Source organism: Spermophilus citellus, assembly GCF_964194105.1.
Source record: "Spermophilus citellus genome assembly, chromosome: 1".
NCBI classification, from domain to species: Eukaryota; Metazoa; Chordata; class Mammalia; order Rodentia; family Sciuridae; genus Spermophilus; species Spermophilus citellus.
In genome coordinates this window covers 182,923,237-182,948,265 of record NC_138182.1, presented here as the reverse complement: position 1 = coordinate 182,948,265, position 25,029 = coordinate 182,923,237, and the positions used below count along the sequence as shown (strand labels likewise).

The following is a 25,029-nucleotide window of genomic DNA, read 5'->3' as shown; positions in this document are numbered from 1 at the left end:
AATTCTACAACTTTTATACCATGTTTCAACATCCAGTAGAGCAAATTCACCCAGCCTACAGATTTTGTTTTACAACATTTTCTTGTTGATAAATGTCTGTTTTTCCCTGTAAACTTAAAGGTATCTGTTTACACTATGTTAAAGATGTTTCCTCATCTTATCTGAAACAGACATCTTTCTAATTTTCTAAGAATATTTTTGTTTTATTCAGCAGTGTTTATAATTTTTCAAGAGATTTATGCACTGCCTGTTAAGTACATTCCTAGCTACTTTGTCTTCTTTGTTGTTATTTTAAAGAGGTGCATTTGACATGAATTTTATCTTCCAACTGACTATTTTCTGTAAATAAAAAGACAATGAAGTCCTATATACTAATTTTATATCCTGGTAATGTATTGCATTCTCTAATAGTTTGATTAAATTTTAATCATTTCCTCAATCATACTGTTGCAAATAGATACAATGAGTAACTTTACTTTTTAATTTCTATTTCTTATGCCCTTTAATTGAGTTCTCAAATACAATATTAAATAATATTGGAAATAATGAACTTCTTTTTTTTTACATTTTATTTTTTTCTATTTAGCAAAAATGCCTTCAGTAGGGGGCTGATTTAATGATTCACGAGTGTCCACTAAATTCTATATTCTTAAGTATTTTTATTAGGAATTTATGTTGAGTTTGTCAGTATTTTTACCATATTTATAGATATGAGCAAATTATTTTTTCTCCTTAATATTATTAATGTTGTGTGTTGTATGAATGTCTTTCTAATATTGAATTATTAGGAAAAGATCCCATTTAGTCATTGCTTTTTTAAAAAATCGTGTTTGATCCTGTTTACTAATATTTTATTCAATAACAGCATAATTTGAAAATGGTATTTTTTTATTTTTTTTTATCAAGCTTAGGTATATATTTGGTTTTTGCTTTGTCAACACGTGTAAATGTTCCTTAACTTTTCTATTCCCTGAAACAGTTTGTATGATACAGGGACTATGCTTTTTTGAGAGTTGGACTCTCTTTTGAAATACTTTGGGCTTGCCCATTTTTTGTATGTGATTTTGCTTAGTAAATGCTTACACTTTTTAAGTGGAAACAAGTCTTTTAAGTTTTCTATGTCCAATGGAGTCAAATTTGACAAACTGTGTTTTGTAAAAGCATCCATTTCTTATAAAATTTGGGGGTTTTTTGTAATAAAGTAATTTTTTCTAAGTTATTGTATTTCAATAAATTTTGCTTCTTAGTTTACATTGTATTGTTTTGACTTTTACATCTTTCTTCATCAATTTAGCTTGCTAATTTTTTTTTCAAAGAACCTGTTATTGATGTATTATTTATCCAATCTACTGGACTTACTTATGATTTTTCATTTTTATAATTGCCTCTTTGTGACTTTTGTTTTTAGCCATTTGTCTGTTTCTAACTTTTTCATTGGAAATTTAATTTTTTTCTTTTTTTCCATTTTTGTTGATATTGATAAGTACATAAAGGTATGAGTGTGATTGCTACTTTAAATGCATCAAATTGATTCTAATAAGGCTTTTTATCGTTCAATTGTATTTTAGGAGTACTCTAACTTGAGTTTTTATTTTTTCCTTTCATGCAAGTATGTTCTAAAATATTTTTATTTCAGGAGTGATGAACTTTCTTTTTGTGTTTTTGTTGTTGTTGTTGTTTTGTTTTTGCTGTGCTAGGAATTGAAGCCAGGACCTTGTGCATGTGAGGGAAGCACTCTTCCTAGCCCATTTGTTTGTGTTTTTAAAATTTTGTTATTAATGTCCTATGTTATTCAATCATGATTAGTATATAATTTATTTTAACTACATGAAAATTACTGACTATTCTTATCGTCTAACATAGAGCCTTTTTTTGTGAATGTCCAGTGTGTCCTTGAGGAGAAAGTATAATTCCAGATTATCAGAATATCTCATTCAACATATATACATAAATCTATAATTATATTCTTTAGTCTGTGTATTCTAACATCTTTCTTGTCCAATGACTTGTCTTGAATTGAGAGTGGTATGCTACAGTCTTCTGTTATCATTGTATTCCCTTCTTTGAGTTTTTGTTTTATAAATGTGCTTTTCCAGTTATGTAATATTTAGATATTTATGACGTTTTGTCTTTCTTGTTAATTGTAGGCTTTAGCATTCTAAAGTACCTTTTCTTATCATCTTGAGTGGCTTTTACTTGAACTCTGTTTTGACTGATTGTGAAGTACACTTTGTGATTTCTCAATTCTGTTGTTCACCACATAATTGTGGTAAAGTTTATGCTATTTTTTTTGCAAAAAAAATTGGGGTGTGATCATTATTTATGTGTTGGTTTTCTTTTAAAAAAGTGCCTGCATTACTTAAAAATCATTTATTATTAAACTGTTATTAGTGCAAGATTAAGATGAACAGAATACTTCTTTGTACACATTTATATAAGGGCAACAATTATTCTGTAAAATACGATTTATCCTTGTCCAATATACATTTGCCTCTCTTTATTTTGACCTTTTAATTCACCTCATCTTGAGTTTATAGTATATTAATATAGCCAAATTTAAAATCTGTTTTAGTTAGTGAATTCAATCCTTTTTCAAGTATTGATATAATAGGTAAATTTGGTAAAAATAATTTTGCCATATAATATATAATGATAAAATTACCTTTTGCTATGCTTTCTTATTGGTGTCTATTTCCCATGTGTTTTTTTTCTTTGTTTTTATGTTCTATAAAATGTTTTTCATTTAGAAAGTCTTCTTCTGGTAATTACTCATAGTTGTATTCATTTTTCAATGCTTAGGGTTCTCTGTTTTTTAAAAAAATTATATTTAACTAACAGAATATTTATATAATTATATACTTCATTTATATAATTATCATTTACTTATTAAATTATTGATTTATTGTGCTACTGGGGATAAAATACAGGAGCATTCTATATCTGAACTATATACTTGGCCTCTTTTATTAAATTTTATTTTGAGATAAGGTCTCATTAATTTAACCAGGCTGGCTTCAAACTTGCAATCCTCCTGCCTTAGCTTCCTGAGTAGCTGGAGTTACAGGTGTGTGTCACAGTGCTGGCTTTAAAAAAAAAACAACAATTATTTTTCTAGTGTGTGTCTGATTTGTCAGAGTGTCATGACATTTATTCTTTCTCTCACCTATTCCTTATACACAAGTAATGAATTCATTTAATTACTTTTATTTATTTTCCTCTTCAATATAAGTTGCATTTTTTTACTTTTTCATGAGATATTTTCCACATTTTTTCCACTTGGGTTTCAGGATTAAATAAAAGTTAAATATATTAAATGCTCAAATATCAGTTCTTTGATTAACTTTCCTCAATAATCCCTTATTTGGATAAACCCATTATTAGTAAAATGCTAAAATAGGCTCAATGTTGCTTAAGTAAGTATAATTTTTCTATTGCCTTAATATTTGTTCAGCTTTATTCTGCATTAGGGCCCCTTGTAATTTAATATTTATTCCTGAAATATTTTCATTTTAACTTATATCCTTTGCCTGATTTCAATTGAGTGTTGCTTCACGCATATTTTAAACAAGCAATATTGGTCCTAGAGTTCACATTAGGTAGAAGGATTTTTCTTCACATCCCCAAAAGTTTGCTAGTGACTATTTAACTCCTTTCATTATGAACATTTCATGAAAGGTTTCTTTTGTTTTATGATTGTCTACTTTGGAGGTTAGGGGTTACAGCTTTAGGTATTTGGGTCTCAATTTTTTGTTGTTTATTTTTTACTTAAAGAAGTTTTACATAGATGGAAACCACATTTTTTCCTAAATTTTCATGGACACAATTGTTTGGTAATGTGGAGTCCTTTATAGGTTTCCTAGTAGAGTGCCCTCTTCTGACACTATAGAAAATGTGGTTATGTGTGAGTGTGTGTGTGTGTGTGTGTGTGTGTGTGTATACACGCAAGCACACGCACATGTTTATTCTTTGGACTGCTTCTCTCTTGAACTGCATTATTCTAAACTTCCTCACATGCTTCTTTTACATGTACCGTTTACATTTTCATTTCTTCCTTCCCCTCTTTGTTTTCAACTTTCACAGAAAAGGAATGCTTTTCTGAAATTTCCACCATGATTCTTACTTGTTTTTAATTTCCTCCCTCCAAGCATAGCCTTGTCAACCAGGCCTTTTTGATTGTTTTTAAATTTAGTTTTGTTTTATTTTTGTAGTTGTATATAGACATTATGCCTTTATTTTATTAATTTTTTATGCGATACTGAGGATTAAACGCAGTGCCTCACATGTGCTAGGCAAGGCCACTGAGCTACCGCCTCAACCCCTTGATTGTGAATGGTGGTGGGCAGAACACTCTGTGGGAGAGTTTAGCTGCACCTTAGGTTCCAGGTCTCCACTTCTCTCTTTGCAGTTCTCCACCTTCTGTTCTTTGTAAGAAGTTCGCTTGCACTGGAGTTTAAATGATAATCTTATCAAAATTTGGTTATTTTTATACATAATGATAATGTCAAGTTAGTAGCTATTTTTTTGTCTTCTGGCTATGCTGAATACAAATGATTTATGTAGTTTTATGAGTTTTTCTTGTTAATTAGTATAATTTTTAAAGGATTCATAGAGATTTGGATAGTTTTCATTACCTTTAGTCTACCTGAAAATTAAATGCATATTTAAAAATATTACCTAAATTTATTCTGTGTGTACTTTTATTAATAAAGTTATTAAAGCATATTCTTCATGCCATAAAATTCACTCAATTAAAATTCATGATGCAGTGATTATGTGGAATATTGAAGATTGAACCCAGGAGCTCTTTCCCTCTAAGCTACATCTCCAGTCATTTCCATTTTTTATTTTGAGACAGTCTCACATAGTTGCTGAGACTGGCCTCAAACTTGCAATCCTCCTGCCTCAGCCTCCTGAGTCACTGAAATTATAGAAATGTGCCACCTTTCCCAGCCATAATTCAATGATATTTTTAAAGTTAAATTTATCAAGCAGTAAAATTAAATTGTGATACAAACTATCACATTTGTAATACTACAATTACATTCCAGATACCCATTTACTGTTATTCACCATTCCCTGCATCTCCCACTTTAGGAAACCACTAATGTAGTTTTTGCTTATAGGTTTACCATTTTTAGACATTTTATGTTAATTTAATTGTATAATATGTGATCTTCATAATTGGCTTTATTCACTTAGTATAGGCTCAATTTATATTTATTTATAAATTTATAATTTATCCTTATTGCTATATGAATCAGTACTTCATGAATAATATGTCATTGGTTGATCACATATCAAAGTTATTTATCCATTCATCAATTGATGGGCACTTGAGTCATTTCCACTATTTGTCTATTATGAATAGATTTAAAGGTCCCACTGCATTATAACAACAGGAAAGCATAATTTAAGAATCTACCCATCTACATACATTGTAACAAAATAATTGACCAACTAATTCAAAGAGATGGTCTTATGTGTGCTTAGAAGTTTTATGAGTTTTTCTTGTTAAAAATTAACAAGAAAAGGCTTGTAAGGCTTTAGTATAAATCCAAACACCCTAAATAAAATGTTAGCATGCAAAGTACAAAATACATCAATATATAAAAATATTGTGAAAATGTAACAAAATTTTCTTTAGTAGCAATCAAATTAGCACACAATGCATTGTATACTAAGGTTAAAGATTACATCGTTACATTACTTCAATAAACAATTATAAAAGCTTTTAATAAATGTAACATATTTGGTAAAATATTTTTTAAAAACTGGAATCTGTGATGGTGAATATAAATTTCAAAAATATCTAAACTTTAACAATACAAAGTTTTAGTATTAACTACATATATGGTGAAAATACAAAGAAAAGAAGGTGAATGACAAACGTAAAATTGAGGCTAATGATTAAATCTGAAATAGGAGTGGAATAGAATTTAAGGAGAGCAGCTGGTAGAGCTGCAAAAGCTATTCAAATGTTTTATTTTTCATTTGGTTTCTGATTACAGGGAGATTTATTTAGTGATGGATCTATAATAAAAACATACAGATTCCTTATTGTCATTTTCATGTATGGTGCTTAATAATAAGATTAGGAAGATTATTTTCAGATGTATCATCTCTATTTATACCTTTGTTGTTTCTTAATTATACAGCCAGGCTGTAAAAGTTACCCAAGACTGTTTTTTGGCAACAAGTCAAAGAGTCCAATTTGTGCTTCTGATGGCAAAACCTATGATAATTACTGTACATTTTGCCATGCAAATAAGTAGGAACACACTAGTAAACATTTGCTTCTCTTGGTTGAACTAACAGTCCAGTATGCTAGGAACTACTATGTTTCTCTTCATCTACAACCATAAACACAGTGAAAGAGCTGTTTTATTCCTGTTAAAACTTGAACAGACACACTTCAGTTTTAACCTAGAACTTCCACGTCTGAAAGTAGGTTAGCTTGAGCCATAGATATGGTGCTGGCTTGTTTTCAAATACTTAAAATCAATTAACCATACTTCACTGAATATCATCTTTTATAATTCCTAGAAGTAGACCAATAGATGTCAAGTGGGAGACTCAAATAAACTGTGGCTCTCTCTCCTCCCCTTCCTCAGGTCCTCAGGCAGGACTGAGAAAGAAGCCCCACAGCAGGACAGAGGACATGTGAAGGGTCTGGTGGGTAGCAGGGTACACTGTGTAAAGTCGAGTACAAGAGTTCCACTTTATATCTTGTTTAAATATTTAGTTGTGGGGAAGCTTTTGGACTGACCTCTTGCTCTTCCCCCCCCCCTTTTTTCTGCAGAGAACATAATAACAAAATTAAAACACCTTGACAAATGCTAATCCTTGTGTTGTGACACTAGCATTCAGAGGACTCCTCTTATAATCCTGATCTGCTGTTGGATTCAACAGAACATTAGCCTCTAGGGTCTTATTAAAAGTCCTAGATGAGTAGGTGAATCCTGTTTTGAAAGCCAGGGGAACCTATAAGGATTGGGAAATCCTTGTAATTTTCAATCCTCTAATTTCACACTTTTACTTTTGTCTGTTCAAATATTAGATGAAAATATGAAAGATCATTAATTTAATTATATATTTATAGCCTGAAATAGAAGACATTTCTCAATCATTAAATACTTGTATTGCATGTTACATAGTATTTACTTTATTAAAATAAACTTTACTTTTGTGATTATGCAGTGTGGTCACACACACAGGTAAAGTGTCAGGAAACCTACTCAGAGCAATGTTTCCAATTTGACTTTAGTGTATATGAAGAGTATAGGTAACTGAGACCCTCCCAGTTCTAATGGATCAAATCTTCAGTTGAAAGCTCTGGTACTTCTGGAGAAATTTTAACTAGTGACCTAGCTTACACACTTTTGTTCCTAAAATAAGTTTAGCAGTGAAAGAAATGCAAATTCTATACCAAAGTGTGGGAATTTTTTGTTTTACTATATTTGCTAGGGTACAGGGTAAACCAATAGAACAGACACAAAGAAGCATATACAGCTTAATCAATTTGTGATTTTACCTATTTCTCCCATAATGGTTCTAAAGTGTGCACAAAGACTTGGGTTGAAGGAAACTCTACTCTCCATGACTCAGCTCTTCCATTTTCAGGTAACACATGTAGTAGTCCATTCATCTCTGTCAGTCAATGAGGACTGTGCTTAACTGTGAGCCCAAATACATATTTAAAATCTATTTTACTAAACAACATAGAATTAATCTTTGAAGACAACGTTATTTCATAATCACTATGTCAAGCACTATTCCATAAATATTTGTGGTAATGGAAGGGTGAAAATATGAAGACTATTTACTCAGCATCACAAGTACTACTCTTTATATATCCATTAGAATGAACTTTATTGTGCAACCATAACTTGTCCTCTGATATATTTGCTAGGAACTACTATGTTTCTCTTCATCTACAACCATAAACACAGTGAAAGAGCTGTTTTATTCCTGTTAAAACTTGAACAGACACACTTCAGTTTTAACCTAGAACTTCCACGTCTGAAAGTAGGTTAGCTTGAGCCATAGATACTTAATCAAGTATTATTTTTTTTCTTTTGTATAGATCTTGTACAAGACGTGCCTTAGCAAACATTGATATAGTTACACAGGTATTTGTTCCTTGAGAGTTGACATGTTTATTAAACATCCAGCATACATATCAGAATCTATGCATACTGCTAGATAGTAAACAGAGCAAGGTATGATTGCTCCCCTCAAGGATCTGACAGCATATTATCTGATAGTCAAATTTATTTTCCAATAGTAAATGAGCAACTACTCAGTACCAAGAGCTCTGCTATACAGTTTCACAAGTACCAGACTTTTAATTCTTGTCAACTGGAGATGTGGACACATGTAAGGCTTTTATCAACCTCAGTTTATGTGTCCCCTTATGAGATTCGTAAAACTCAAAATGAAAATTCAAAATGAAAGGAAAACTGCATTTTGCTTTACAGACAAATGCAATTCCACCACCGGCTTGACATGGTACAGGGAAATTGTGTTTTATCTGAAGGACAATTTGCTTTGAGGCAAACACAACCTTGTGCTTAGTTGAAGAGTGAAACAAAACCTTCCAGACAATATCATAAGTCAGAATTTTCAGATGACTATAATTTTTAAATATAATAAAGTGGGCAATAAACTGTCTTCAAAATTGAAATGCTTTGAGCTTTTCTTGTCTTAATAAAGAATAAGCTTTATTACCTGACTAGTCTTTCATCCATGGCTAACCAAAAGGTGCAATTATACCTTGTCTGCCTCCCCTTGTCAGGTCTGTGATTACCCAGGGTTTTCAGCACTTTATTTTTGAGTTGTCAAACTTCTTTACTTATTCTAGATGCAAGTTCCTTATCAGATACATGATTTTCACATATTTTTTCTGGACTTTCCCTTCCTTCCCTTTCTTTCTTCTTTCCTCCCTCCCTTCCTTTCTTCTTCATTTTCTCTTCTTTTGTTTATTTTTTGCAGCACTTTGGAATGAATCCAGTGCCCCATACATCCCAGGCAAGCACTGTATCATGATCTATATCCCCAGCCCTTTCTTTCACTTTCTTGAGGTGTCTCTTGAAATAAAAAAATAAAAAATAAATTTTGATAGTGTCTAACTTATCTTTTTTTATTCTTTTGTTGTTTATACTTTTGATATCATCATGAAGAATCTGCTCCCAAATTCAATGTCACAAGGTTTGCTTTTGCATTTTCTTCTCACAGTAATGTAATTTTGCCCACTATTACATTTTTTTCTTGTTCTCATTTTGAGTTACTATTTGGTGTGAGATTGGGGTCTAACATTTTTATTTTTAACCCATTAAGTCTAACATTTTTATTTTTAACCCATTAAGTTTTCAATTCTACAAATATTTAAAGAAATTGCCATGCATTCACTACCCTTATTTTCTTAGGAGCTCCTTGAGGTACTGTCTCCTGTCTTACCTGCCTCAGAACACCGGATGATAGCTGGTATACTATGGAACCTGAGAAGTATGAAAAACAAAGACTGAAGTTTTAAAATAATGAGATAGCATGTGCCTCAACCCCATACCTGATTTAGCATGAATTGAGCAGGCAGAGAAAAAACACAACCTGCAGCTTCTCAAAAAGATGAAAGAAACAGACTCTGTCCAAAATTCTAACTGTCCTGGGACAATTACAAAGCACTGGCATCTGACTTGCCTGTCCCAGGGAGCTGATAGACTCTGGTATACTCTATACACCTGAGAACAAAGGTGTTTGAAGCAGAACAAAGGTTCAAAAAGCTCCTAGCATCTTCCACTGCGCTGATTGGTAAGTGTATTCTCAAAATGAGGCCAGTCAGGAAAGACTGGGAAAGGTGGCTGGTTTACAAAATGAGCTGAAACAAACTCAAAGTCAAGGAAATGTGTCTTTAAAAAAACAAAGGAATAAAAAAAATAGAACAAATAAAAAATAAAAATTTAAAAAGCCAAAAAAACCCTCAGAAATTGACCAAAAAAAAAAAAAAGAAAAAGAAAAATATCCAGAAATTGACCCTAATAAACTGAATATATATGATTTACCTGACATAAAATTCAAAACAACTGTCTGAAAGATGCTCAACAAAGTCAGGAAAATAATGAACAAGCAATGTGAGAATTTCAACAGAGAAATAGAAAAATATAAAAATGTACTAAACAGAAATCGCAGAGCTGAACAATGCAATAACTAAACTGAAATATCCACTAGAGAGGTTCAACCACAGACTACATTAAAAAGAAAAAAGGATCAGTGTCCTTAGTTTGGGATGCTATAACAAAATGCCATAGCTGGGTGGCATGTGAACAGCCAACATTTATTTCTCACCATTCTGGAAGCTATGAATTCTAAGACTGAGGTGCTGGCAGATGCAATGTTTGGTGAGGACTCATTTGTTGAAACAGATAGTATTTTATTACCATGTTCTCATATGCAAAAAGGCATGAGCTATCTCTCTATAGTCTCTTTTTTAAGGGCACTAATGCTTATCATAAGGGCTCCATCTTTGTGACCTAATCACCTCCCAGTTCCATTATTTTGGAATACTAGGGGTATTATTAGACCAATGACTATTGGGAGCCACAAATACACCATAGAAATAAGCAAATACAAAGATAGATATTAGAAATTATCCAATCAAATGATCATTAAGAAAGATGGAAGAAAAAGGGCAAAGCTTAAAAGATTGATGAAACATCATCAATTGAATTAATATATGCATTATGAAATTTTACAAGAATCGAGAGTGAATAGAGGAAATTATTCAAAGAAATAATGAATGAAAACTCCCCAAATACAGAGAAGAAAATATCTAGATCCAAAAATCTTAATGATACCCAAATAAGAATTCAAAGAAATACACACCAAGATGCATTATAATAAATTGTCAAAAATAAAAGGCAAAGAGTAAATATTGAAAGCAGCAGGAGGAAAAATGACTTGTCACATTTAATGGAAACTTTCAAAAGACTATCAGAAGATTTTGCTGCAGAAACATTTCATGCTAGAGGTAGAGGGATGATACATTTGAAATGCTAAACTAGCAACAAATAATATTATGACTAACTAAACTATCCTTTAAAAACTACCCTTAAAAAAGGAGAACAAAGGCATTCCTTAGCTAATAAAAATTAAGACCTGCCTTATAAGAAATGCAAAAAAATAATTCTTTAAATTGAAATAAAATTCTAAAGAGTAATACAAAAACATAGGGATACATAAAAGTCACTAGTAAAGGTAATTGTACAAATAACAATGTAACTTACAATTATGGGAAATCACTTTTAATTCTAGTATAAAATTAAAATACAAAATTATTAAAATAACCATAACTATTTAAAGATATTGAGGACTATAGGATGAAATTTCCAGCTGATTTGTTGTTGGAGTATAGAACACAATTGAAATACATATTTTGTATCCTGTTTCTTTGCAGAATTCATCAAGGAAATATTTTTTACATATTTTTAATTTTCAATGCACCTTTATTTAATTAATTTATTTATATGTGGTGCTGAGAATTGAACCCAGTGCCTCTAGGCGAGCATTCTACCACCAAGCCACCACCCCAGCCCCAAGGATACAAAATTTCAGTCCAATATACTTGTTGAACACAAATGCAAAAATTTTTAATAAAATATTGGCAAATCGCATACAAAAACACATTAAAAATATAGTGCACCATGATCAAGTGTTTTATTCCAGGGATGCAAGGTTTGTTTACATATGGAAATCAACAAACATAATTCAACACATAAATAGACTTGAAGACAAGAACCACTTGACTATCTCAATAGATGCAAAAAAAGCATTGGACAAAATACAACATCCATTTTGTGGTACACCACCAGGGAAGCTACTTGAGGGGTCTTTTACTCGGTACTGAGCCATGGGGGAATTAAGTCTCCCCTTGGGAACTATCCCAGCATTCCTATGTGTAGACTGCCCTCACTCTACTAATGGGACAGCTCTAGTAACTCTGCAGTTGGGCATAATACACTGGGAACTAACAGCCCATACCCCACCTTATTTGGCAAAAGAACATTCCATGGAAAACCTTTGAATTTTCCTTGTATAAATAAACCAAACACAGGTTCTTGCTCTCTCTCTCCAGTGTGAAAGCTGAAACCCAAAGGTCGAAGAACCATGTTGCCCTCACCTTTCCAAATTACTTTTTGTGTTGTGTGGGTTTTTTGCTGCCTTTTTTTCTTAGCTTTATTTCACATCCAGCTCACTCCATGCAAGGAACCCCAAATTCCATTACCCAGCAGGATGTTGGAGAGACCATTACAGGGATAGAAAGAACATAACTAAAAACTGTAAAAGCTATACGTGACAAACCCAAAGGCAACATTATTCTAAACAGAGAAAAAAAAAGTATTTCCTCTAAAAAGAGGAACAAGAAAGGGATGCCCACTTTCACCACTTCTATTCAACATTGTTCTTGAAAGTCAAGCCAGAATAATTAGGCAAAAGAAAGAAATTAAAGGGATAAGAATAGGTAAAGAAGAGCTCAAACTATCTGTTTACCAATGACATGATTCTATATTTAGAAGACCCAAAAAAACTCCACCGGAAAACTTCTAGATTCATAAATGAATTCAGCAAAGTAGCAGGATATAAAATTAACGCCCATCATTTGCATTCTTATCCAATAATGAATCATCTGAAAGGGAAATTACAAAAACCATCCCATTCACAATATCCTTAAAAACAAAATACTTAGGAAGCAATCTAACAAAAGAGGTGAAGGACCTCTACAATGAAAACTACAGAACACTAATGAAAGAAATTGAGGAATTGTGCATGTTTTCTGCTTTAATAGTATCCTATGGTCCATTATGAATTTATGTGCTGACTTCACCTTTTAATTTCTTTTAGTATCCACCTCTGCACAATAGGAAAGGCATTTTCTGTGTTTTAATGAATTTGTTGCAAGCAAAAATTTAAAACTTCAATTAAATGCTAGAGAAATTTCTTTGTGTTATATTTTTGTGGCTGAAGAAATAATTTCATTCAATTCTTTAAGAAATCTAACATTCAATTCTTTAAGAAATCTAACATGAAATCCTTTAATATGAAGGGGAGGGGAGGGGGGATAGTAGGGGTTAGGAAAGGTAGCAGAATAGAACAATTACTAATAGCGCATTATGTAAAATTGTGGATATGTAACCGACGTGATTCTGCAATCTGCATTTGGGGTAAAATTGGGGGTTCATAACCCACTTCAATCTAATGTATGAAATATGATATGTCAAGAGCTTTGTAATGTTGTGAACAACCAATAAAAAAATTAAAAAAAATAAAAATTCTATAAAGAGAGAGAGCCAGACATATAGCAGCACAGAAAATTAAATTCTTGCCAGAGGTTTTCTTCAGCTAATTAAAATGTAAAAGCAAGTAAGATAGATACGTTAACTAAATCTTGGTTCCAGGAACAAAATTTCTCTTGAAAAAGTTTAAATGTCTAAGAATAAAGTATTAGAACAGCATATTATTTTGGGTGCTGGAAGTATGACCATTAAGCAATGAATCTGGATTGATTTAAATAGTTTCAGAAAGTCAACACAATTCACCCCACATCAAAATTCCCTTCATCTTCAGCCAAGCCTAATGTTCCATAGAGCTGACACAGTCTGGAAAATAGATTGTTACTAGTCCAATAGAATTACACAGAAAATGGGCCGTTCCAGCACTGGTGCAGATTGCAGCAAGAATTCTCCTCCAAGTGAGCTAATGGTAATTGGATTTTATTCTTAACATATATTCACACTTTCAAAGATCAAAATATACCAAAGTTTACCTCTCAGGCTTTCTGTCTGTACAGGAAACAACCAAGTTTAACAGCACTTGTCATAAATTGGCATCTCAATACCCAATCTCAAATTATACTACAGAGCTATTGTAACAAAAATAGCCTGGTACTGGCATCAAAACATTCATTAAGACCAAGGGAATAGAGTAGAAGATACAGAGACAAACCCACACAGATAAAGTTATCTCATCCTTGACAAAGGCACCAAAAACATACACTGCAAAAAGAACAGTCTTTTTAGCAAATATTACTGGGGAAAATGGACAGCCATGTGTAGAATGAAACTAGATTCCTATCTATTACCTGCATAAAAGTAAAGTCAAAGTGGAAAAAAGATCTATGAATTAGAAATTTTGCAATTGTTACAAAAAAACATAGAGGCAACATTTCAACATATATAGGTGCAAGCATCAACTTTCTTAATAAAACTCCTAAAGCTCAAGAAATAAAAACCAAGAATCAGTAAGTGGGATAGCACCAAATTAAAAACTGCTGCACAGATAAGGAAACAAAAGCATGAAAATTAAATACAAGGGATGGGAGAAAATCTTTTTGTGTTACTCTTCTTACAGAGAATTAATGTCCCCAATGCACAAAGAACTCAGAACAACAACAACAAAGAAAATCACAAATAACCTAATCAATGAATGGGCAAATAAACCAAATAGACATTTCTCAATAGAAGAAATGCAAATGGCCAACAAACATGAAAAAATACTCAACATCCTTAGTAATCAGGGAAATGCAAATCAAAACTACATGGAGATTTCATCTCACTGTTGTTATAATAGCAACCATCAAGTATATAAATAATAAGTGCTGGCAAATATGTGAAGAGAAAGGTACACTTATACATTATTGCTGGGACTACAAATTAGTACAAACACACTGGAAAGCAGTGTGGAGATTCCTCAAAAAAATTAGAAATGAAGCCGCCATATAACCCAGCTGTTTCACTCTTTGCTCTTTGGTATTTATCCAAAAGAACTAAAATCTACATACTACAGTGATACATGCACAACAATGTTTATAACAGCAATGTTTATAGCAGCAAAATTCACAAAAGCCAAGTTATGAAACTAGCTTGGATGTCTGCCAAGAGATGAATAGTTAAGAAAAAGTGTTGTGTATACACAATGGAGTTCTACTCAACCCTAAAGGAGAAAGAAATTATGTCATTTTCTGGAAAATGGATGGAACTGGAGAACATCATGCTAAATGAAATAAACCAAACTCAGAAAGTCAAGGGATGGATGTTGTCTCTCATATGCAGAGAAAGAAGAGATTTTAAAAAAGAGGTATCTTAAAAAATTGAAGACAGATCAAAAGAATTGGAGGGAGGAGAGGGAAAGGGAAGGAATTGGAGAATGAAATAAATAAATTATACTATATGCATATAGGAATCATATCACAATTAATACTACTTTTATGTTTAATTATAATACACCAACACACACACACACACACACACACACACACACAAACACACATGACTAGTGAAGTGAGGGATGGGGTAGAAAGGCTGATAGGAAAAGAGGAAGTGCTAGGGAATTAAATGTAACACATTATGTGCATATATGAATATGTCACAAAGAACCCCACTATAATGCACCAATTATAATGATAATGCACCAAAAAAGCATGTTTTACTCCAATATTAATATAAGACTTCCAAACTACAATAGAGTCAAGACCTTATAAATTAAATGGAGTGGAGGGAAAGATGTTAACATTAACGCCTTGCGTTGGGTTTAGGTACCTCCAATTTACCTACACTTCTCATCATTTATGAAACAGATCCTATTAAGAAAACGAGGTGATAAGTGGGCTTGTGGGAGAGACAGATTCTTACATAGAGAATTTTGCTTTTTGTGATTCTTTTTTGGGTCCGTAGACTAGAGAGTACAGGTTTTTTATTTCTCTTTCTTTTCTTTTCTTTTCTTTTCTTTTTGAGGTTTCCTGGTTGTCAGCTTCTTCAGCTTCTAGACTGGGATTTATAGGCAAAAAGAAACATCAGGGAACTCCCCCTCATGTCATTGTTCAGTCCCACAGGTCCTTAGCTAGTCTGTCTTTTCCCCACAATTCAGAATCTTCTCATGTTTATGTAATATGCAAATTTCAGGGTTATTGGTTTTACTTATTGGTCAAAATAGGCAATGGATACTTAATTACTCCATATTCTCAGAAACATCTGTAATGTTTCACTATATTTCAATTGTGTTGGTTAATAGTGTTTTTCAAGCCATCTCTAGCCTTTCTAATTTTCTGTCATCTTGTTCTACCAGTTAAAGAAAAAGGATGCTGAGATCTTTTATTGTTCGGTATTCATCTATTTCTCCTTTCACTTTGGTCCATTTTTTTCTTTATTTACTTTGATGTCCTCTAACTTAATACAGACACATTTCAGATTGTTATCTCTTGAAGTCTTATTTTAAAATCTCTCTTTAAGGATCTCTGGCTATATTTCTTATTCAGAAATCTAATTTATATACCATTTTATCTTTCTTGTAATTGGTATTGGCTTAATATATCATTTATATTTATCTAATTTTTATATTTTTATTAGTGCATTATAATCATGATTAATAATGAGATTCATTGTGACAAATTCATGAATGCACATAACATATTACAATGAATCCAAGTTTTATGTATAGTTATAATTCACCATTTACTTTTAAATGAACCTCATATTACTCTATATTTTAAGTGGGATTTTTGAAGATAGAATATTAAATTTGCATCTTGCATTTTTCAGTAGCCTGACAATTCCTTTTAACTAGTGCATTTAACTCATCTGAATTTAGTGTAATTATTAATATGATTTGGTTTAGGTTTTTTTTTTTTTTTTTGCTCTTTTTCTTTGTACCATCAATTCTTTTTTTTTCTGACTTCATTTATATTATCAACTTTTTTATAACTCTACTTACTTTCTCCTATTGGATTATTAGTAATATATCTTTTTAATAATTGCCCTAACTTTTTCAGTGTATATTCAGTTTATAAGACTACCTTCAAGTAATACTATAAAATTTTGAATAAAATATATGAATCTGTAATGCAACACAATTTTCATTTTCTCTACTCTTTGTGCTTCTGTTGTCAGTCTTTTTACTATCATACAATGTTTTGTCAGTATTTTTACTTTAACTGTCAATTATCTTTTTAAAGAAATATGAAAATGAGAATTCTCTTTTATGTATACTCACATCTTCACATTTCTGCACTGTTTTTATGTGTAAATCTCATGAGAGATTTCTTTAGCTATTTTTAGTTTGAATATTTCCTTTTTCACCTTCATTGATATAAATACTTCACTGGATATAAAATTCTAGATTGGTGAATTTTCTTCAATTTACCATTAATTTTTCCCCATAAAGGGAAAAACTGGCTCTGGGAAAAAACTAGATATCCACATTTAGAAGAAAGAATGGATGCTTACCTTACTCCACGTACATAATCAAACTCAAAGTGGATTAAAAACTTAAAATGTAAGACTCAAAACTGTAGAATTAGTGAAGAAAATACAGGTGAAAATCTTCATGACATTGTGTTGACCAATGATTTCTTAGACATGATTCCAAAGTATAGGCAACAAAAACAAAAATAGACAAAAGAAGTTACATCAAACTAAAGAGCTTCTGCTCAGCAAAGTAACATCTGAAGAATACAAGAGAAAACTCACAGAATGGGGGAAAGTATTTGTAAATCATACATCTGATAAGGGGCTAATATCCAACATATGAAAGGAACTTAATAACAAGCCAGAAAACAAATTTATTAAAAACTAAGCAAAAGACCTGAATAGACATTTCTCAAAAGAAATATTCAAATGGCCAAAATAAATAGAAGAAAAAATGTTTTTATCACTAATCATCAGGAAAATGCAAATCAAAACAACAAGAAGACACCATCTCACACCTATTAGAATGGACATTAGCAGAAAGATAAAAAACACATTGGCAGGGATGTGGAGGAAGCTGAACCCTTGTACATTCTTTGTGAGAATGCAAATTGGTACATTTGTTTTCAAAAGTATTATGAAGATGCCTTTAAAAAATTAAAGCTAGAATCACCATTTGATCCAGAAATCCCAATTTTAGGAATTGAAATCAGTGTGTTGAAGAGGTATCCACGCTCATGTGGTGTTGCATCATTGTTCACAATAGCTAAGACATGGAATCAACTGAGTAGCCGTTAATAACAAATTGATAAAAAGAATGTGGCACACATAGGCAATGGAATACTATCCAGCTTTCATAAGAAAGAAATTCATTTACAGTAACATGAATGAATCTAGAGAACAATATGCTAAGGAAAATAAGGCAGGCACAGAAAGATAAATACTGCATAAGCTCACTTATGTATGGAATCTAAAGAAGTCAAACTCATAGAAGAAAGGACAGAATTCTGGTTACCAGATGCCCTTGGGACAGAGGGTGGGAATGTTGACAGGGAAAGGGAAGATCTTGGTCAAAGGGTACAAGGTTAAGTTAGGAAGAACAAATTTTAACCATCTATTGTACATTATGGTGGCTATAGTTAATAATAATGAATTGTACATCTCAATATTAAATTGACTTAAAATCTACAACTAGATTTTAAATGTTCTCTTTGTAAAGTAATATAAGTAGGTGAGGTGATATATATGTTAATTAGCCTGATTCAAGCATTATCCATGCATTATCACATTGTACCCTGTAAGTACATAAAATTATTATTTTTCAATTTAAAAAAATAAAATTTAAAGCAATACTAACAAGTATGCTTTATGATATGTCTTTTTAAAATAGAACTGCAATATTACCAAAGTTTGGTAAATAATAGATTTGTTAAATACCTAGATCATTTCTAACTAAAAAGTTACTGAAATATTCACCACCAAGACCAACTTAAGATTATGAACTTTTGGTTGCATAATTTTATAGAGAAACTATATATGAATCTGCTTTAATAAGCATATTTTTATCATACTGAAAAGTTGTACCATGAAAAGGCATATGCCTATAAAAATATGATACAGTCATAAAATTGGCTGATATGATACAAAGTTCCTTTTTTATTTGTTCTAATTAGTTATACATGACAGAAGAATGCATTTAGATTCATTGTGTACAAATGGAGCACAACTTTTCATTTCTCTGTACAGGATGTATGGTTATACCACATGTACAGACATACGTGCAAAGTTCTTATATATAATTCACAATTCTCTACTTCCTGGTTTTTCCTAAAAAAGAGAGGTTACAAATGGTTAAAATTATAATAAATATGTTTTTCATCAAGCTATTAGAAAAAATAAAAGTGAAAGGAAACAATTTTTATAAAAATATAGAGGAATGTAGGATGTGTTTTTGCTAAGATGAAAAGGAGGTAAATTTATCCTCAGTTGATAACTAGTTGATTTTTGTTAAACAAAGCAAAAGGTAACTTTTTTCATTTCCAAGTTTTACCATAGGTCATAAACCCAGAATATAAGCAGTGAAGAACAAGTTGATGGTTTAAGCAGGCTATCAAGATCAGATTTGTAATTTAGAAGTATCATTCTTGAAATGCCTATATAATAAAGAAAATGGAAAAATTTCCCTTGCAGGTAAAAAATAAGGCACATTTCATTCATGTATAGAAAGACTATATCATAAAGTTATTACTTTTCCCTAGTTAAAATTTCAGAAGTGTTGTTTCTTGATAAACTGAGAAGGAATATCTCTAAAATGTATCTGGAAAGACAGTTTTATTAAATAGGTAAGAATGCAGGAAACCATCTTTTAAGGTCTTCTTTGATTTCTCTTTTTAGGGTTCTGTAGTTTTCATTGTATAGATCCTTCACCTCTTTCCTGGGAGCAAATTTACCCCTCACAAAATTATAAGACTGGATGGAATATTTTCTTTGTTCTTCCCATGCACATTTATTGAATAAGTACTATGTGGTCTTGCCAGTGACCCACACTGATGATATGAGCTGGGTTCACCTCACAGATTGTTTCTTTTGCTGAGAAGAAACTTTTTAGTTTGATTCCATCCCATTTATTGATTCTTGGTTTTAATTCAATAGGAGTCTTATTAAGGAAGTTGTGGCCTAATCCCACATGATGAAGATTAGGGCCTACTTTTTCTTCTATTAGACACAGAGTCTCTGGTTTAATTCCTAGGTCCTTGATCCATTTTGAGTTAAGTTTTGTGCATGGTGAGAGGTAGGAGTTTAATTTCCTTTTGTTGCATATGGATTTGCAATTTTCCCAGCACCATTTGTTGGAGATGCTATCCTTTCTCCAGTGCATATTTTTGGCACCTTTGTCTAATATAAGATAATTATAATTTTGTGGTTTAGTCTCTGTGTCCTCTATTCTGTAAAACCATTGGTCTACCAGTCTGTTTTGGAGCCAATACCATGCTGTTTTTGTTCCTATTGCTCTATAGTATAGTTAAGGTCTGGTATAGTGATGCCACCTGTTTCACTCTTCCTGCTAAGGATTGCTTTAGATATTCTGGGTCTCTTATTTTTCCAGATGAATTTCATGATTACTTTTTCTATTTCTATGAAGAATGCCATTGGGATTTTGATTGGAATTGCATTAAATCTGCATAGTACTTTTGGTAGTATGGTCATTTTGATAATATTAATTCTGCCTATCCAAGAGCAATTAGTTATACATGACAGCAGATGATGTCCATCACATTCCTCTGCCCTTGCTAATTCCCTGTCCCCTCCCTTTCCCTCTCACCCCTCTTCCCTATCTAGAATTCATCTAATCCTCTTCTAAGGTCTTTGATTTTTCTCTTTAGGGTTCTGTAGTTTTCATTGTATAGTTCTTTCACCTTTTTCTTGGGAGCAAATTTTTACTCCTCACACATCAGAGAGAGCACTAATCTCTAAGGTCTGTAAAGAACTCAAAAAGCTAAGCACCGAAAAAACAAATAACACAATCAACAAATGGGCCAAGGACCTGAACAGACACTTCTCAGAAGAGGATATACAATTAATCAACAAATATATGAAAAAATGCTCATCATCTCTAGCAGAGAAATGCAAATCAAAACTACTCTAAGATAGCATCTCACTCCAGTCAGAATGGCAACTATTATGAAGACAAACAACAATAAGTGTTGGTGAGGATGTGGGGAAAAAAGTACACTCACACATTGCTGGTGGGACTTCAAATTGGTACAGCCAATATGGAAAGCAGTATGGAGATTCCTTGGAAATCTGGGAATGGAACCACCATTTGACCAAGCTATCGCTGTCCTCGGACTATACCCAAAGGACTTACAAACAGCATACTACAGGGACACAGCCACATCAATGTTTATAGCAGCACAATTCACAATAGCTAAACTGTGGAGCCAACCTAGATGCCCTTCAGTGGATGAGTGGATAAAAAAAATGTGGCATATATACACATACTCAGCATTAAAAGAGAATAAAATCATGGCACTTGCAAGTAAATGGATAGCATTGGAGAAAATAATGCTAAGTGAAGTTAGCCAATCCCAAAAAAACAAATGGGGAATGTTTTCTCTGATATAAGGAGGCTGCCTCATAGTGGGGTAGGGAGGGGGAGCATGGGAGGATTAGATGAATTCTAGATAGGGAAGAGGAGTGGGAGGAAAAGGGAAGGGACAGGAAATTAGCAAGGGTGGTGGAATGTGATGGACATCATTATCAAAAGTACATGTATGAAGACTCGAATTGGGTGTCAACATACTTTATATATAAACAGATATGAAAATATGTGGTATATATGTGTAATAAGAATTGTAATGCAAAAAAAAAAACCCCAAAGTATATGTACAATGGCATGAACTGGCATGAACATACTCTATATACTAAGATATGAAAAATTTTACTGTATATGTGTAATAAGAATTATAATGCATTCTGCTGTCATGTATTTAAAAAAATAAAATCAATAAAACTTTAAAAAAAGGTTTTCAAGGATTCAAGAGAGAGAGAGAGAGAGAGAGAGAGAGAGAGAGAGAAATATGACTGCCACATTAAACTAAGAAAACAGTGAAGAAATCATCAACCCATGGACATGAGTTTCTCAGATCCAGGGTGGGACTGCTCTGCACCCTTAAGGATAAGCTTCCATGCTGGAAGGCTCTGGAAAAAGAGAGTGTGTGCCTGGAATCTCTTTATTTTTACAGGGGGGACACACAAAGGATTTTTCGATGGAGTGTTCTTCACCAAATAAAGTAGGGGATAAGTTTTCAAAGGGGGGTTGTCCAATCCAATTGGATAATGCCCAAGTCCAGGGATAGAGCAAACTTCTTTGCCTTGCAAAGGTGGAGGCCACTTGCTTCACACAGTGTGTGGCATGCAATGCCAGACCAAACATCCCCTTACTCAAGGCTGAGAAAGGATGCTCAGCTCATAGGCAGGGTGGCCTTCCAAAATGTGGAAAGAGAGAGAGAGAGAGAGAGAGAGAGAGAGAGAGAATTTATTCACTATGGCTGAAATTAGGTATATACAGGTTCTTTTCCTTTACAAAGCCTACAGTGTAGTTACATGGGAGGCAGTACTTTGAAAGAATTAAAAGCACTGGCTTTGAAACAAGTGAAATCTAATAATGGCAAAAATTAAAGATGATAGCCAAGTAAGGCAAAATGCATCTGTCACCTGAGATGTTCATAGTACTATTCTAAGACTGTTGTAGTATTCAATTCATTGTCTATGATAAATGAAGAAAAAGCCAAAAAATTTTAGTTAATCCCACTGTTCTCCTTTGTTGTCAGTAATTCCAGCAAATGAATCATCCTAAGACCCCATTTCTTTTACTCTTATACTGCCGCAGTCTGGCTGGGCAAACTAACGGGGGTGGGGGGGAGATGACAAGCAACTTGTGAAGATTGATACAGCGGGAGCCGCTTTATTATGGGACAGAGAAGTATATATACCCAACTAATTACACACAGCTTAACTTAATTAACATAAACTAGATAAGCAGTCAACCAATAAGGAATCCTCATCATCTTAATATTACACACAGCTTAACTTAATTGACATAATCTAGACACAGCAGTCAGTCATTAAGGAATCTCCATCATCTTAATGGCTCGCTGGTGTTACTCAGAAACCACTCCTCCTAGCATACTGCCAGGCGCCATTTTAACTTGGTTGTGGCCCTCATCATTATACAAAATCCAGAATGCTATAGACCTTGTAGTACTGTTGCAAGGAATAAATGTGATGAAGGATGTAAACTACACAGCCAACTGCTGAAAGGGAAAAGATCAGTGAAAACGCAGATCCCAAGGTATGATATGGAATGGAGGATAAAACACAGGGAAAAGGTAGATGATAAAATTTCCAGAATTTTAAAGTGAAAAGTGTAAAGTGAGACCAATACATCCTGAAGCTTTTTTACTTAGTAAAGAAGAGGTGAAATTTTCCATTTAAGTAATATGGGTTGGAGACGATCAGATAATGGGGGGGGGAGTAGATAAAAGAAAGGGACAGTTATAGGACAGGCAGCATAAGTAGTAGCATCACATTAAATGAGAGGCTGTCCCAGGTATCTAGAGGATCAAAGCAAATAGTGAGAAAAATAGATTATAGAGAGTCCACTGTATACAATCCATTTCTTCTCTCCACAGCAAAAGTCTGGAACAGGAAAATCAGCAGAATGTATCCTGATTTTGGAAGAGGGTAGGACATCAAGAGATGATGGATGTGTCAAAGAGCTAACTATAAATATCAGACTAAAGGACTGAGCCTGGTATGGGAGTATAAAGCAAGGCAAGGTACCAACTACTCAAAGAAAGTTAAATGTCTCTGAGATAGAATTTTATCAGATAATGGTAAATTTTCCAACTTGCCTTCATTGAGGCGTAGTAGAGGGCAACATATATAGAAATTCGGGGGGCTTGGACATTGCAAATATTGTTGACTGGGATATTTGTTTTCCAAAGCTAACAGGGAAAAAATGCAGCCTAGAAATATACTGGGGAGGGTTGGGGATGTGGCTCAAGTGGTAGCGCGCTCACCTGGCATGCGTGCGGCCCGGGTTCGATCCTCAGCACCACATACCAACAAAGATGTTGTGTCCGCCGAGAACTAAAAAATAAATATTAAAATTCTCTCTCTCTCTCTCACTCTCTCTCCTCTCTCACTCTCTCTTTAAAAAAAAAAAAGAAAAAAAGAAATATACTGGGGAACAATACAAGATTCAGCCTGGTATGGAAAGCCATTACTTCTTCTCATGAATCATAACCAGAAAGCAGCAAGTACAGAACCTCCAGGTCTGTCCCTGTCTGCTGGAGCATGAAAACTCAGAGTGGGTGGTTCAAAACAGGGATCAAATTTAATAGCAGTCATTAGCGGCAACTCATGCCAAGCAAGTGGTTATTCAATTAAGCAAGGAGGCCAGTGCCTTTGTCCTGAATGCCCCTGGCCATAGACTCACGGGACAACTCTTCTCAAAGCTAGCTGTGACTTCAAGGTGACTTTAGTAGGTTCATATTCAACATCCTCTTTCAGATAACTTCTCTTTTCCTCATCTATTTTTTTTTTTTTTTTTGGCCAAGTTGGTAGTCAAATCTCTTCCGCTCTCCACTCTCGCAGGAGCTTATCTTGTTTTTTAGTTTTTGTTTTCCCCCAATACCTTCCTTCTGTTTCCTATGCATACAAAAGTAGGAGAAACTTCACTCTTAAGAAGAATCTCCCTCATTGCTTTCTATGACCAGGGACTATGATTTTGAGAAAAGACAGAATGGAGTAAGGTATGAGGAAGTTGAGTCTTCCAGGTCCAGACTGTGATTTTAAATTGGTTACTGGTAGAAAAAGAGAATTGAGCAGAAAGGCTCTCTGAGGCCTGAGTCCCTGGAACAGAGACTATCATGGCCCAACAGGTATAGGTGACACCACCTTAGAGTACTGGATTCTGTCATGTTTGGAAAGTTAACTGTGTAATAGACTAGAAATGAACTAACTTGAGCATTTTCTCAGGCCTCAACCAAGAAAGTGATACAATGCAATCAAATGGCTGCTTGCTCTGCAAGGTCACCTTTGTTCTGGTGTCCTCTACCTTGACACATCCTGCTTTTTCAGGTGAGTAATCTTGGATTTTTGAGGAGATAAATACCAGACTTTCTTAAATTCATAGAAAAGAAAAAGAATAATTTGGGACTAGATGGCAAATGTTTGGCTTGAAAATCCAAATTGGATATCATTAAAATGTGTTTTCCTAAATGGAAAAATT

At 33.2% G+C, this 25,029-nt stretch overlaps 2 protein-coding genes and 1 long non-coding RNA gene across 6 annotated transcripts in view; 2 read left to right on the top strand and 1 right to left on the bottom strand.

Moving 5' to 3' along the window:
- The window catches only part of LOC308657259 (sperm-associated acrosin inhibitor-like), a 52,911-nt gene extending 39,021 nt beyond the window's left edge, over nt 1-13,890 (bottom strand). For 2 of the 4 annotated variants that reach the window (XM_081308793.1, XM_081308792.1), the window contains exon 1: nt 13,817-13,890. The gene's annotated coding sequence lies outside the window, so the exon portion shown is untranslated. Of the gene's footprint in view, nt 1-9,456; nt 9,498-13,816 lie in introns of all 4 variants that reach the window. The other 2 variants (XM_081308794.1, XM_081308795.1) reach the window with 2 other exon arrangements.
- Nucleotides 1-25,029, top strand: part of FBXO38 (F-box protein 38) — a 276,681-nt gene that overhangs the window by 113,166 nt on the left and 138,486 nt on the right. The gene's annotated exons all lie outside the window — the stretch shown is intronic.
- LOC308651722 lies at nt 23,017-24,878 on the top strand. The gene is made up of 3 exons (XR_014022652.1): nt 23,017-23,085; nt 23,426-23,477; nt 24,777-24,878. It is a non-coding gene; the product is annotated as an uncharacterized lncRNA (long non-coding RNA).